A 12,745-nucleotide genomic window follows, 5' to 3' on the forward strand; every position below is an offset into this window, starting at 1 on the left:
GGGTATGGAACTTGCTGAGGGTGAGCTGGGTAGACTGGTACTGAGGCCCGATGAGAGCTCACTGGTTGACCCAAAGCAAGTTCCATACCCTGCTCTACTGCCTGACTACCCAGCTTACCCATAGCAAGGTCCACCCCCCTCCTGGGGTCCCGCTCAGCAGATGGGTTTAGCCTTCCATGTAAGTCACCCCCCTGAACCCACCTTACATGATTTTACCACTGACGTTGAGAAGGACCGCTCACCTAAAACTGGCACTGGACAATCTCCTTGACTCACTTACACAGCTGACTGAGAAAGTATCATGTCCTACTGGAAAATCTCAAGCTCCTTGAAGCACAGATGAAGAACCAGTCCTGCCGTCAGCACCCTACACAGCTACTATTCAGGCACTCCAGCTCCAGTATGGCCAATCTCATCAGCCGCTCAGTGAGATTGGCACCATCCTCACTGCCCCAGAACTGAAAGTTGGTGACTTTCAGGGGTTTCAGAGCTGCTATCTACATGTCATTCTGCTGGTGAGCATGCTGCTAACCTTGGAATGTGCTTATGGATATGAGTTGAAGGGAAAGGGGGATCCCTAGTCAGTTGTACAACTGAATGACTTCAACTGAAATGTGTCTTCCGCATTTAACCCAACCCCTCTGAATCAGAGAGGTGCAGGGGGCTGCCTTAATCGACTTCCCCGTCTTCAGTGCCCGGGGAACAGTGGGTTAACTGCCTTGCTCAGGGGCAGAACGACAGAGTTTTACCTTGTCAGCTCAGGGATTCTATCCAGCAACCTTTCGGTTATTGGCCCAACGCTCTAACCACTAGGCTACCTGCGGTTCCCATGTCGACAGACAAGTATCTCAGAGACAGTTTCAAAGAGTTTCAGCAAGCCTCAATCCCTAAAATGTGCAAGATTTGTCAGGAGGGCAACAAGAAGAGGCTCAGCAACTGAGACTCTCAACTAGGCTAGTCCAGCGCTACCATCATGAACAATTGCAGAGCATCTGCAGAGAAAGGCAGACCCACAGGTCCAAGAGTCAGACCCCCAACATCTACCATGGTGCGTTTCTTCCGAGTTCCCAGTTGTCTTGAACACACTGAAGTCGGAAGTAAGAGATTTCTGAGTACCGAGTTGCCAATTGTTTTGAAACTGGCATTACCTTCTGCAACTTCACTGTCAAAGAGGTAAAGAGCCATATCCCAGACACTGATGAGTATGCATCTTGGAAGAAGCTAGTAGAGGCAAATTACCAAGACCTCCATGGGGCAGCACTGCAGGATCCCATTCTTCCTAAGCCTTCTCACAGAGATGCTGAATTGACTCTTCTAAGACACTGCCAGGCTACTAGATTTCAGAAGATATCACTGCTCTAACAGCACAAAAACCTGTCCCTCTGAGCAGCCGGTGACCTTCGGCTGACCTTTCACAAGTTTGCCTCAGGATCCTCTGCCCTCTGTCTCACTCCACTGGGATTGCCCACGGGACCTAGTGACCCCTAACCTGGTCTTGAGGGGAAGCGCGATACACCGCTGCCTCAAGTTGCCTATGCCCCTAACTCCATGAGGAGGCGGAGATGGCACCACAGTCAAGTGCTGGCAGATAGGTTTTGGACTCATCCGTAAGTACTAACCCACACTACAATCCCACCAAAAGGGTAAAAAACCATAGCGCAAGGGTCGGTGGCCCAGAGAGCTGCGGGGATCTCTGTAGGGAACAGTCTACACAAGACCAGTGGCCCTCATGTGTCACGTGGAATGACGCTGGAGAGACGAAGCAGGTACGGGGAGTAAACATTTAATAATAACTGAAATAACACGAGACAGGAACAGCGTCAAGAACAAAAAGTAAAGACAAAAACAATCAATGCAGCAGCAGGGAACAGAGCAGGGGAACAGGCAAATATAGGGGAGGAAATGAACATGATAAGTGAGTCCAGGTGAGTCCAATAACGCTGATGCGAGTGACAAGGGAGGGCAGGTGTGCCGTGATGGATGGCAAGAGCTTGTGATGCAGGGTAATCTGGTGCCCTCAAGCGCCAGGGGAAGGGAAGAGCGGGAGCAGACGTGATATCATGCTTTTGCCAACCATCCCAAAGGAGGATGCCTGAAGAACAGTTAGGGCACACATTAGTGCAGCTAATGGGGTGGCTGTTGCAGATTATTTCATGTTTAAAACCGGAAATGTGTATTTTTGAACTGTGTAAAGCCAGGGTAATTGAAGCCTTCTTATTATTTTCATTGTGCATTATGTTGATTATGATCAACTGCCACTTGTTTCCTTTTGCTCTCAGAAACATACATTCAACTATTGTCCTCAGATGATTGAACTGTAGTGCTGAGCGATTAGTGCTTTTACAAATTACATGCACTTTGCATTATGTGGGTTGAATGATGTAACAACACAGAATTAAACAATTCATAAAAGTCCCATGATGGTGTGACTGCCCATTAATATTAACCATAATTTATTAACAGAAATGTAATAAAATATTTCAGGCCTACATTTGTTTTATTTGATGACTTTATTACTTCATTCCAAGTCATCTCATCTCTATAGAGCTGCGGTCTACGCTTTCTGAAAAAAAGCACTATTTTAGTTGTTCATCAAAGTAAATAAGGCATACTTTTATGACTGCTGACTATTAATCACTTTCAGCGGCTTGCGAAAGTACTCACCCCCCTTGGCATTTTTCCTATTTTGTTGTCTTATAACCTGGAATTTGGGGGGTATTTACACAACATGCCTATCACTTTGAAGATGCAAAAATATATATTTGTATTGTGAAACAGGCAAGAAATATGTTTTTTTTTTAAACAGAAAACTTTAGCATGCATTACCCCCCCATAAGCTTGGCACATCTAGCCACTGGGATTTTTGCCCATTCTTCAAGGCAAAACTGCTCCAGCTCCTTCAAGTTGGATGGATTCCGCTGCTGTACAGCAATCTTTAAGTCATACCACAGATTCTCAACTGGATTGAGATCTGGGCTGTTATCCGGAGAGGAACAGGGGAACCCAAGAGCAGAATCAGACGAGGAGACATTTATTGACACACACACAGGGGGGAGATAGAGTGCAGGTCAGGGGAAGCTCGAGATTTTATTTTATTTATTTCACCTTTATTTAACCAGGTAGGCCAGTTGAGAACAAGTTCTCATTTACAACTGCGACCTGGCCAAGATAAAGCAAAGCAGTGCGACACAAACAACAACACAGAGTTACACATTGAATAAACAAACATACAGTCAATAACACAATAGAAAAAATTAGATGACCTGGAGCCAGTGGGTTTGGCGACGAATATGAAGCGAGGGCCAGCCAACAGGTCGCAGTGGTGGGTAGTATATGGGGCTTTGATGACAGTGCCATCAAAATTATATCTAGAATCGGCTTCCTATATCGCAACAAAGCCTTGTTCACTCATGCTGCCAAACATACCCTCGTAAAACTGACCATCCTAACGATCCTCGACTTCGGCGATGTCATCTATAAAATAGCCTCCAACACTCAACTCAACAAATTGGATGCAGTCTATCACAGTGCCATCCGTTTTGTCACCAAAGCCCTATATACTACCCACCACTGCGACCTGTATGCTCTCGTTGGTTGGCCCTCGCTTCATACTCGTCGTCAAACCCACTGGCTACAGGTTATGTACAAGTCTCTGCTAGGTAAAGCCCCGCCTTATCTCAGCTTACTCAGCTCAATTATTTTGGATTTATCGATGGTGACAGTATTTCCTAGCCTCAGTGCAGTGGGCAGCTGGGAGGAGGTGCTCTTATTCTCCATGGACTTTACAGTGTCCCAGAACTGCTTGGAGTTTGTAATACAGGATGCAGATTTCTATTTGAAAAAGCTAGCCTTTGATTTCCTAACTGCCTGTGTATATTGGTTCCTAGCTTCCCTGAAAAGTTGCATATTGCGGGGGCTATTCGATGCACAGGATGTTTTTGTGCTGGTCAAGGGCAGTGAACCAAGGGCTATATCTCTTCCTGGTTCAACATTTTTCGAATGGGGCATGCTTATTTAAGATGGTGAGGAAAGCACTTTTAAAGAATAACCAGGCATCCTCTACTGACGGAATGAGGTCAATATCCTTCCAGGATACCTGGGCCTGGTCGATTAGAAAGGCCTGCTTGTTGAAGTGTTTTAGGGAGCGATTGACAGTGATGAGGGGTGGTCGTTTGACCGCAGACCCATTATGGACGCAGGCAATGAGGCAGTGATCACTGAGATCCTGGTTGAAGACAGCAGAGGTGTATTTAGAGGGCAGGTTGGTCAGGATGATATATGTGAGGGTGCCCGTATTTACGGATTTGGGGTTGTACATGAAAGGTTCACTGATCATTTGTGTGAGATTGAGGGCATCTAGCATAGATTGTAGGACGGTCGGAACAGAGAGTAAAAGGAGCAGGTTTCTGGGCGCAGAAGACTAGATTCAAGGCATAATGTACAGCCAAAATGGCAAAATAGGTATTGTATCCCAAGGAGTGGCTGATGGACCTCTTCAGCTAGCCGGGAGATGGGCCTAGCACGAGGCTAGTTCCCGGCTCACTGGTGCTTGCTTCGGGACAGAGGCATTAGCCAGGGGTAGCCACTGGGAGAGCAGCTAGCTAGCTGCAATGATCCAGGTGAAGAGGTTCAGAGCTTGCGGTAGGAATCCGGAGATGTGGAGAAAAAGCAGTACGGTATGCTCTGGGTTGAATCGCACTGTGCAGACTGGCGGGAGTTGACCAGGCTACGGTTAGCTGATGGCCGCTAGCAGTGGCTAACTGACTACTAACTAGGAGCTAGTTAGCTGGCTAGCTTCTGTTGGGGGATCCGGTTCTAAAAGTATAGAAAATAGCAGATCCATACCACTTTGGGTGAGGCGGGTTGCAGGAGAGTATGTTGAAACTGAGGTTAAAAATATAAAAAATATAAACAACATATATTCGAAGGAAAAAAATATATATACACGGGACAAGACAAAGACGTCTGAACAGCTACGCCATCTTGGAAACTGTGGAGAATCCAGGACAGAGTAGCAGGATGACGAGATGTGGGATTGGAGACAGGGACCAGAGTCAGAGTGGGCAAAACTGTAGCGTGAGAGGGAAACAGCATCAGGCAAGGAAAACAGGCACAACAGGATGACAGGATCTGAATAGTAAGAAACGGCTAGAAACGTAGACTGACTGAGCAGAGATTACGATCCTGCAGCGCGGAAGTGTCAGGACTGAGTATTTGTAGAGGTCTTGATTATGGAAAAGGTTGAAGCTGGTGGGGATCTGCTCTGACTCCTCCCACACAATCACATACACACACAGAGAGAGAGAAGGGGAGAGGGAGAGAGTACTGGGGGAGCGGCGGCAGGTCAAGGAGACACAGGATGAGCAGTAGAGGGCATTAGAGGAGCAGATTTGACATGGGCTTTGACCAGGCCATTCCAAGACATTTAAATATTTCCCCTTAAACCACTAGTGTTGCTTTAGCAATATCCTTTTGGTCATTGTCCTGCTGGAAGGTGAACCTCCATCCCAGTCTCAAATTTCTGGAAGACTGAAACAGGTTTCCCTCATGAATTTCCCTGTATTTAGTGCCATCCATCATTCCTTCAATTCTGATCAGTTTCCCAGTCCCTGTTGATGAAAAACATCCTCACAGCATGATGCTGCCACCACCATGCTTCACTGTGGGGCTGGTGTTCTCGGGGTGATAAGAGGTGTTGGGTTTGCACCAAACATAGCGTTTTCCTTAATGGCCAAAAAGCAACATTTTTGTCTCATCTGAGCAGAGTACCTTCTTCAATATGTTTGAAAAGTCTCTCGCATGCCTTTTGGCGAACACTAAACATATTTGCTTATTTTTTTCTTTAAGCAATGGCTTTTTTTCTGGCCACTCTTCCGTAAAGCCCAGCTCTGTGGAGTGTATGGCTTGAAGTGGTCCAATGGACAGATACTCCAATCTCCGCTTTGGAGCTTTGCAGCTCCTTCAGGGTTGTCTTTGGTCTCTTTGTTACCTCTCTGATTAATGCACTCCTGCCTGGTCCGTGAGTTTTGGTGGGCAGCCCACTCTTGGCAGGTTTGTTGTGGTGCCATATTCTTTATATTTTTTAATAATGGATTTAATGGTTCTCCGTGGGATGTTCAAAATTTCAGATATTTTTTTATAAACCAACCCTGATCTGTACCTCACCCCAACTTTATCCCTGACCTGTTTGGAGAGCTCTTTGGTCTTCATGGTACCCCTTGCTTAGTGGTGTTGCAGACTCTGGGGCCTTTCAGAACATGTGTTTATATACTGAGATCATGTGACAGATCATGTGACACTTAGATTGCACACAGGTGGACTTTATTTAACTAATTATGTGACTTCTGAAGGTAATTGGTTGCACCAGATCTTATTTAGGGGCTTCATAGCAAAGGTGTGAACACATATGCACGCACCACTTTTCCGTTTTTAATTTTTTGTAATTTTTTAAAACAAGTTATTTTTTCATTTCACTTCACCAATTTGGACAGTGTTGTGTATGTCCATTACATGAAATCCAAATAAAAATCAATTTAAATTACAAGTTGTAATGCAACATAATAGGAAAAATGCCAAGGGGAATGAATACTTTTGCAAGGCACGGTAGATAATGTATTTCCCGGTAGAAATACCTTGCAAAGCAACTAGTCTCTATCCCTCTCGATCCCGTGTCTTCTGTCGCTTCTCTCATTCTCCACGTCTGCTCCACACATACCGGACAAGTAGGCGTGTAATAGATTATCGTCATTGTAGTTAATTACCACATTTTCTGCGCTAAACTATAAACTATAACTGTAAATATATTGAATATTGGCCTGTTGGAAACGACAACTCCCTACTACATCGCACAGTTCAGGCTTGATCTGATTTATCTAGAGAAACTGCACATTAAGTTCACAGAAAAAAAACAGACCTAAATGGAATTAAAATATTTGAACCGATGTTGGTCAATTACTTTTCTTTTTAATTATAAAGAATAACAGACATTTTGGTTAATCGCTAAGCACTATTGAACTGCCATAATAAAACCGATCAAAGAGAAGTCCTGAATCTGAGTCTCTCTGACAGGAGCACTTTGGTGGATGGGGCTGAGCACTCCCCCATCCACATCAATGGGGCTGTAGTGGAGTGGGTCGAGAGCTTCAAGTTCCTCTGTATTCACATCACTAAGAAATTAACATGGTCCACTAACACCCACACAGCACCTCTTCCCACTCAGGAAGCTGAAAAGATTTGGCAACTGCAAGGCACCTGACCGCAAGGTGCTACAAGGCACCTTGCGGTCAAAGACTCCAGACACTCATGACGTAGCAGGCAGTATCAGTGCACCAAGTCAGGAACAGCTTCTACCCCAAGCCATAAGACTGCTAAACAATACTGATAAATAGCTAAACAAATGGCTACCCGGACTACCTGCATTTACCTTTTTTTTACAGTAACTCTCTTGCTCACACACTGGACTCTACCCACACACTCACACATGCATACTGACGCCACACACACACACACACACACACACACACACACACACCACATAGGTGCCATTCACAAAACCAGCTATACAGTCCTTTCAAACCCAGATCATTGTACACTGGTGTTAATGTGTCACGCCACAGTGTTTCACCAGCTGCAATAAAATAAAAAATAAAAAATCTATTCAGTTTCTCACATCCCCATTAGCTACCTCACAAGATTGCAGCAATAGATTGTGGGGCTTATTAGGTTTACTATTGAGTTGGACATACATTAACGAAATTGAATGTGATATTAGGAACTTACAAATTCGTAAAAAATTGTACGAATTTGAATTGATTACATGTCATACAATTGTTCACAATATTCAAAACCGTTTTGGCTTGTGAACACTACTGGATGAAATTATACAAAAGCCTTCACTTGCTTCTCTAAGAATATGATAATGTCATAGTGGTTATGGGATCTGTCAACAAACAAAGAAATAGATGAGGACAAAGAAAATGTGTCAATGTATGTTAGTCCATTACTATATTGATTTTTATTGGTATTTATTGTTGTTATTATCATTGAAAAAAATGTATTACTGATATATTACTATATCCACTGGCATGTGTGCCCAGAAATAGTCAAGCATTATATACAATACAAGTAATACAAATTAATAGCATGACTGAGTGTAGGAGTTTTTAACAAAAAACTAAGCTGGCACTCTAATGGCATAAAAAGAAAGTGCCAGCGTCATTGGGATGACTGCTTGAAACTGCACATCCTTTCCATCAGCTTCTCAGTTCTTCTCACCAGGGGTAAAATGTGCTCACTTGACTTTCCTATAGAAAATAGTCAAATATACTATATAAATATGCTATATATTACCAGTAAGTGGCTTAACAAACTTGAACTTGTTGATTAAACTGTTACAGGGGTGTTGAACGCTGCCCTATCGTTTGATTAGCATGCATCAGCATCACTGATTCCCCGTTTTATATTAAATAGCCAATGTCATGCAAAACATGCTGTTGCAGATGAGATTAATGAAAATATGAATGCAGAAAAACGGGTATGCGAATAGGCTACACGATTATTTAGGCTACTATCAACTTGTTGGCACGCACAGTCCAACATCACAAGTTGAGCAACTCAAAAGTCAATCTCTTAAAAAAATACTTGAATAGCTAAATTCTCACTCAAATGTTACATTTGATTCAATTCGTCTTGGAAACCGGTTAGGTGCGATGGTGTTTGAAATATAGGCTATTATATAACTTTTTTCAACAGAGATGTATCGACGAAATAACTGTACCCTTTAGATTTACCAAATTATAGGATACTACCTCAGGATATGCTTCACTAGGTTGTTCACGTGCAGTCTCGTGTGCTTCGTTTACAGTAGGCTTAATAGCGAGCATGGAAAGGGGAAATCTATTTGACTGCGAAGTTTCGATCAGTCTAGTCTATCATAATGCGTAAATTCTGGTGCATCGTTCTCCACCACTTTAGCAGCAAAATGTGCAAGCATTATATACTTGACATTAAACGGCACAATTAACCTGATTATGATTATGTTATAAACATGTAATGCGTTTGAGAAAAAAACATCGCTTAATTAAGGGAAGGGCCTAAGTTTCCCAAACAAACCAAAGTGAAAATTAATTAGTGAGCTCAACTCTTGGTGATAGCCTAGACAACTCAAATTGCAAGAGAACTTACCTTATCAGCAAATGTCTCAATAAACGTTGAATCCACTTTTTCCACTCGACTGTTCTCGTGATTGTTACTGCAAATATAACGACCTTTCTACTTAGCTTTGAACGAAGTACTTATTTCTAAAACAATGCAAATAAATTACCAGCGCTCTTTTTTACCATATGTTGTGCCTCTCGCGTCGAGTTCAGCTCCGTGAGGGAACGAGGGGCGGAATAGGCTACATACAGTAGGTTACGCACAATGAAGAGGATGGAACACACACGAGTGGTGGGGCATAGAGGAGCGAATTACAACGAGTTAATCTGATATGAACCTAATGGGAGTGGCAAATTAATGAACCCACGCAATTTGCATATATACAGTGCGTTCAGAAAGTATTAATTCCCTTGACTTTTTCCACATTTTGTTACGTTTTTAATTTTTTTGCTAATTTATTAAAAACAAAAACCAGAAATAACGTATTTACCTAAGTATTCAGACCCTTTGCTATGAGACTCGAAATTGAGCTCAGGTGCATCCTGTTACCATTGATCATCCTTGAGATGTTTCTACAACTTGATTGGTGTCCACCTGTGGTAAATTCATTTGATTGAACATTATTTGGAAAGGCACACACCTATCTATATAAGGTCCCACAGTTGACAGTGCATGTCAAAGCAAAAAACAAGCCATCAGGTCGAAGGAATTGTTAGTAGAGCTCCAAGACAGGATTGTGTAGCAGCACAGATCTGGGGAAGGGTACCAAAACATTTCTGCATGTTTTGGTACCCTTCCCCAAAACATGGGGGATCATTGAAGGTCCCCAAGAACACAATGGCCTTCATCATTCTTAAATGGAAGAAGTTTGGAATCACCAAAACTCTCCCTAGATCTGGCCGCCTGGCCAAACTGAGCAATCAGAGGAGAAAGAACTTGGTCAGGAAGGTGACCAAGAACCCGATGGTCACTCTGACAGAGCTCCAGAGTTCCTCTGTGGAGATGGGAGAACCTTCAAGAAGGACAACCATCTCTCCAGCACTCCACCAATCAGGCATTTATGGTAGAGTGGCCAGATTGGAAGCCACACGTCATTAAAAGACACATGACAGCCCGCTTGGAGTTTGCCAAAAGGTACCTAAAGGACTCTCAGACCATGAGAAACAAGATTTTCTGGTCTGATGAAACCAAGGTGGAACTTTTTGGCCTGAATGCCAAGCGTCACATCTGGAGAAAACTTGGCACCATCCCTATGATGAAGCATGGTGGTGGCAGCATCATGATGTGGGGATGTTTTTCAGTGGCAGGGACTGTGAGACTAGTCAGGATCGAGGAAAAGATGAATGGAGCAAAGTACAGAGAGATACTGTATGAAAACCTGCTCCAGAGTGCTCAGGACCTCAGACTGGGGCGAAGGTTCACCTTCCAATATCTTCAGTAAAGAATGAGTGAAACTTCCCAAATACAGGTGTGCCAAGCTTGTAGCATCATACCCAAGAAGACTCGAGGCTGTAATCGTTGCTTGAACAAAATACTATGTAAATTGTCCGAATACTTCATGTAAATGTGATATTTCAGTTTTTTTAATTTATTAGCAAACATTTCTAAAAAAAAAAAGTTTTTGCTTTGTCATTATGGTGTATTGCGTGTAGGTTGATGGGGGATCTAAAAAAATATATATTTTAGAATAAGGCTGTAACATAATAAAATGTGGAAAAAGTCAAGGGGTCTGAATATTTTCTGAATGCACTATATATATGGAATCAATAGTTACTGCACAACTACAATAAGTGTCCTGTGCCACAAGCATTTAGTGTGGTGCCTCAAGGGTCATATTGGGTCGATATCTTAATTGATATTAAATGTAGGACTACCTCACTTTCAGTGTCATTCATGCTCTGTGCATGTATTATAGTTAATAATACAAGTACACAGAAAGTAAAACTCTATAATTGCTTGACAATCAACATTTATGATTAATAATTTTAGCAGTCTGAAATCTTCAGGCATCTATTTAGAACAGTGGCGGTCGGTGTTGTTAAAGAGAAGGAGGATGATTTTTACAATTATTTCTATTACATCATATTGGATGACTGTCATTCATATTCTATTCAATGTAATATCAATGTAACTTCTCCAAGCCAAACCTTCATACCATAACTGCTAAATGAAACACAGTGTACATCATCATAGTCATCATAGCTACTAGAACCATGTATTGCATCTTGCTTATCCATATATTTATATGTACATATTATTATTCCACCCCTTTACATTTGTGTGTACAATGTAGTTGCTGTCAATTTGTTAGAATATTTGCTAGATATTACTGCACTATCGGAACTAGAAGCACAAGCATTTTGCTACACTCACATTAACATCTGCTAGCCATGTGTGTGACAAATACAATTTGATTTGATTTGATTTTTAACTAACGTGCTAATAAACCCGCTACAATCACGCACTACAATGTACATCAAGCAGTTTTGCAGTTACTCTGGCCGGCCCCTGTGGCAATAAATTAATATAACCGAAAGCTTAACGTAACTTGGAAGAGTTCCAGCACAGATAGAATGATAAGCCAGATATTTCACCAGATGTATAAGTGAAGCATCCGGTTGATGTTTCCACTCACTACCAAATATTGTGATGAGAGGACGCCCAGTGGAAGGCAGCGGGAGAAGATGGAGCGAGATCAATTTTGGACGACATTTTGCACATTTTCTCATCAATGAAACATTTGATTTCAATACAGTTTTCTGTGCCCAAAACTAGAATCTGTTATGAACAGTGGAATAAGTTTTGTAGATTTTATCCTTTGCCAAAAACATTTTTTAAAGTGTTGTTTAGAAGGAGTGCAAGGGTGAATTGACTTAATGCAAACTCTTACTTCACAGAGTAGGCATTCCCTGACGGAAATATGCAAATACAAGCTAGAACGCTAGCTCTTAACTGGCTCTGCCCCTCTCCTTGCTTGTTCTGCCCACTATGACTAATTTGATCCCATTGGAAATGACAGACTGTGGTCTATCTTGGGTTAGTTATAAAAATCTTTGGTTCCAGTGTTGGATAGCCTTAGCCAGCTAGCTAACATTATTCTCTGAGTAGTTAGCTGCATTAGCTAGCTAAGTAAGTGAAAGTTAAAAAATATACAACAAAATATAGCTAGCTCTCTCTCTCTCTCACGCTCTCTCTCTCTGCTACTTCTCCTTATTTTTCGCATAAATTAATTTGTTGAAAACTGTTCAACTATTGTCTTTCTTTGTAGTCAACTACTCCCCACATGTTATGCCCTGCAGTGCTAGCTATGCTTTCAGTACTAAATTCATCCTCTGATCCTTTGATTGGGTGGACAATATGTCAGTTCATTCTGCAAGAAATCTGATAGGACGTTGTCATAATTACTGTGTAAGTCTATGGAAGGGGGTGAGAACTATGAGCCTCCTAGGTTATGTATTGAAGTCAATATACATAGGGGAGGATGGAGAATAGATGTCCTCCGGCTACACCATGGTGCTACCCAGAGAGTGCTGTTGAGGATAATGTAGACCTTCACTATAAAACATTGGGTTTTAATCAGTTATTTGTT

The 12,745-nt window shown here is 42.3% G+C and overlaps 1 protein-coding gene across 2 annotated transcripts in view; it reads right to left on the reverse strand.

Moving 5' to 3' along the window:
- The window catches only part of LOC112254362 (caM kinase-like vesicle-associated protein), a 94,424-nt gene extending 84,978 nt beyond the window's left edge, over positions 1-9,446 (reverse strand). For both annotated transcript variants that reach the window (XM_024426860.2, XM_024426859.2), the window contains exon 1: positions 9,184-9,446. The gene's annotated coding sequence lies outside the window, so the exon portion shown is untranslated. The remainder of the gene's footprint in view (positions 1-9,183) is intronic.
- Between the last annotated feature and the right edge of the window lie 3,299 nt (positions 9,447-12,745).

The sequence above is a fragment of the Oncorhynchus tshawytscha genome, linkage group LG07 (genome assembly GCF_018296145.1).
Source record: "Oncorhynchus tshawytscha isolate Ot180627B linkage group LG07, Otsh_v2.0, whole genome shotgun sequence".
Taxonomy (NCBI): domain Eukaryota; kingdom Metazoa; phylum Chordata; class Actinopteri; order Salmoniformes; family Salmonidae; genus Oncorhynchus; species Oncorhynchus tshawytscha.